This window comes from Anneissia japonica, unplaced genomic scaffold (genome assembly GCF_011630105.1).
Source record: "Anneissia japonica isolate Jap-2015-1 unplaced genomic scaffold, ASM1163010v1 scaffold1606_len605190_cov180, whole genome shotgun sequence".
NCBI classification, from domain to species: Eukaryota; Metazoa; Echinodermata; class Crinoidea; order Comatulida; family Comatulidae; genus Anneissia; species Anneissia japonica.
In genome coordinates this window covers 157779-161747 of record NW_022749369.1, presented here as the reverse complement: position 1 = coordinate 161747, position 3969 = coordinate 157779, and the positions used below count along the sequence as shown (strand labels likewise).

Sequence of the window (3969 nt, the reverse complement as noted above, 5' to 3'; positions counted from 1 at the left end):
TCCGCTTTTAACCTAAATCCATATAATGCTGAGGATCTGAACATCCATGTCTGGAAATATGTTGATGATCTGACACTTGGAGAAAATAATAAAATTGGCTCTCCAATTTCCATCCAATCCTGCCTGGACCTTTTACAGCAATGGTCAATGACAAATAAATTGTATTTTAATCCCTCCAAGTGTCAGATCATGCATGTGTATTTTGGTCATAGAAGTTTACCAGACATAGATTTTCACATCTCACACACCATACTCCCAATTGTTAACAGAGTAAAACTCCTCGGGGTGGTGATTCAGGACGATCTTAAATGGGATGGTCATATCGAACAAATTGAAAGAAATACTAACAAAAAATGTTCATGCTTAAACGGTTGAGAGCGTAGGTTTTACTTCCGATGAACTTTTAATCATCTACGTTGGTTATATTCACCCAACCCTCGAATATGTCACACCGTTTGGAACAGTGGACTATCAGGAGCACAGATCCGTCGCCTTGAGAGGGTCCAAAAGCGCGCATGTCGCATTATTCTGGCATGTGAGTAATTTCGTATGAAAGTGCCCTAGAAACGCTTGGAATAGAGTCGCTCCCTGACCGCAGGTAATCTCTATGCAGAAAGTTTGCTCAGAAAACAGTTATTAATCACAGGTTTTGTCATTGGTTCCAAACCTCCAACAATACCTTATCAATGCATCTCCGTAATCCCAGAAAGTTCAAAACCTTAATTAATAGAACAGAAAGGTTTAGAAATAGCCCTACACCTTTTCTCACCAAACTTCTTAATCAAATAAATTAATCTATTGCTGGGTGTCCTTTCTGCGAGAGTGTTGATTTGCAAGTCCCGCCCGGGTGGTGTTTTGGGTGCGACTGTGCCACACGTTAACATGTGACATGTTTTGTTTTCTTGCTGGATGACATAGTTAACCCTACCGACTGAAGCCCGTAACTGCAAACCAAATCAACACGATTCCTAGTTTTTTAGTATTTTGGAAGAACCAAACCAGGTTAAATTTCCGGTGTAATTCGCAGTGTTAACTTACGTTAGGATAATAAGCATCCGCTACAGACACTTCCCAAATATCTTACCAATGATGAAAATGTTGAATGCACAGTACCCAGTGTTGTCATAATCGTCAGTAGCATTACAAGTGACAGTAGTGTTATATTCAGAGAATGTTGCTCCACTCATGTAATCACATACTGGTGTGAAAATATCCCCTGAGTTGTCTGTGACATTCGGTGCGGCCCATGTTGCACTTGCCATACAGTCAGAATCACCGGTTACATTTTGGTTTGGTGGACATTCAAGTATCGGTGCTTCATTGTCTAATAGAGAAAAATATATATATATATATATATATATACATGATCTAAAATAGGCTACAAAATCAAATCTTTTCACGTATTAATAAGAAATAAAATTAAACGATACAATACTCCTTTATTGTCATTTCAACAACATGGTAAAAATGAAATTTGTGTTGGTTGATCCTATAGGCAATACACATAAAACATCCAATTTAGAAATATATAAAGTATGAATAAATAGATAATAGAAATAAAATGAAGTACCTTCAACATCAATAATAAAAACACATTCATTCTGATTTCCATAGCAATCTACTGCTGTAAAAAAAACTTCAGTAACTCCAATGCTAAATTCGGTGCTATTTGTGGCATTGTAAGACTCAATAATTTCATCTTCACAACAGTTATCAGTAGCGATGGCAGAGGTCCATGACACTAGGGCGGTATTAACACCTTGATGTCCGCATAGTGCGAAATACAGCTAAGTCGCGTCTCAAACGATCGACATTGGGTCGTTTTTGTGTATTTTGTTAAATGTTGATACGTAACCGACAATAGATCCGCGTTGCTAATCTGTTTATTCGAGGGGGCGTTCCGGGAACATTGCGTCTAATAGCATAATACGACTTGGAAATAAAATTTCTAAATATTCACATATAAAATACCTACCAAACATGTAAACATTGAAGGAGCAATTGCCAATGTTTCCTGCCATATCTGTTGCATTACAGGTTACTGTGTAGTTTTCCAATGGAAAAATACCTTCAGTCGGGTTACAGAACACAGTTAAATCACTATCATAATTATCTCTTGCTGTTACTTCAGTCCAAGTTACATTGGAAGTGCAATTGTCATCAGCATCAAATTTGACATTTTGTGAACAGTTTAAAACAGGAGCTTCGCAATCTGAACATCAATAAAATAATTTTTTTTTTTAATGAACGATTTCTAAGTGGTATAACTGAATAATCTGAACAAACGAAAACAAATATTGTCATTACCAAACACCATTATAGTAAAATTGCATAATGCTGAGTTGTCACTACAGTCAGTGGCTATGTATGTTACTACATTTTCACCAATTTCAAATTCATCTCCTGATGTGTAATCTGACGTTATGTTTACATTGTCACAACAGTTGTCAGTTGCGTTGATGAGTTCCCAAGTGACAGATGCTGCCATAGAACCAGTTTCAGCACAAACTTCTATGTCAGCTGGGCAATTTATGACTGGATCTTCATCATCTGGTTAAATAAAAAATTATTGATTGATTGAAATAGACTATAAAATTATTTTCGTAATACATACTTATAATTTTCTAATATTAACATAATTTTATCTAAATAAATGTAAATATTCCAATAATACTGTAAACTTTACAATAATTCATCTTTCATTTTTTTATTTAATATTAGAATACCCTACATTTGCTATTATTAATAATAATATTAATAACAATAATAATAATAATTAATAATAATAATAATAATAATAATAAAAATCTCCCTCCAATGAAAAACTACTTTTGGGACCGGTGTTTCTCTGGTCTTTAGCAGCTTTGGTCGCTATTTAGATTAATAAAGAGATAAGACATTTGTTAATTTGAAACCTCAGATAAGTGGTCATTAATTGGAGGGGTCTTTAATAAGAAGGAGACATGTAATTCATAAACTCTTTCTCAATGTATTTTATTTTGTTAATAAGCAATTAGTAGAGCTCCGTATAGTACACTATAGGAAAATTATTATACGAAGGTTAGATTTAATGCTTCAAACATTTCCTGAGGGCCTGCAAGGTCCAAAGGAAATTTTTGAATGCATTAAATCTAACTTAAGTATAATAATTTTCCGCTAGTGTATGATGCATGCTCCACTAATTTCTTTATAAGTCAATCGCCGTCTTTCAATGTTAGTTCTTATAACCAACTGTGTTGTACCTGTCATCGGTTGCTATAGTGATATGATCAGTATACTGTACTGTGTGCATATTTATATTTTGTGTGTATGCTGATTTGTGCTCCTAAGTAGGCAGCGCCTACACGTTTAACTACACATCAGCATTACTGTACAGATACGATGAATAACTAGGCCTAGGCTATTTTGTAATTTGTATTGTGTTAGAAGAACTTGTTTGTAATCTTTCACATTCGTCAAAGAAATAAACATTTTTCAAAGCATTCGAGAGAGAATACAGTCAAGTCACTGTCACTAACTTTTTGGTTGGTGCAGACAGGTAAAAATCTTGGGATGATTTCATAACTACGCTAGGCTATACGGCCTAGGCTAGTAGTAGGAGGAGGCCCCGGCAGATCTACATCTAATTTCGTTCATTGGGTCTCGTTCAGTTTGTTTGGATTACTAGGGTTCATTGATTCAAGGACTTGCTGAATTGTTCATACTTAATATTGAATTTAAAGTAACTTTCTTCGGGTTCTAATTAACCTTGTTTCACGAAAGTAATTTTCAATTACAATTCTATTTTTATCGCGGTGCACAATGTCTTCGAGGTGATGAAGAAATGAGGATTTTTTTTTTTTGCACACGAACCTAAAAAAATCAAGCCAAACGTCCACTAATAGAAAAATTAGTGGACGGTGGGGAATAGGCAAATAACATTGGGCGTTGCAGTGATGACGTCAAGATTGACTTATAATAATAATTATA

The 3969-nt window shown here is 34.9% G+C and overlaps 1 protein-coding gene across 1 annotated transcript in view; it reads right to left on the bottom strand.

Annotated features, from left to right (window-relative positions):
* LOC117121082 (hyalin-like) overlaps positions 1-3969 on the bottom strand; it is a 32991-nt gene that overhangs the window by 18981 nt on the left and 10041 nt on the right. The window lies entirely within an intron of this gene.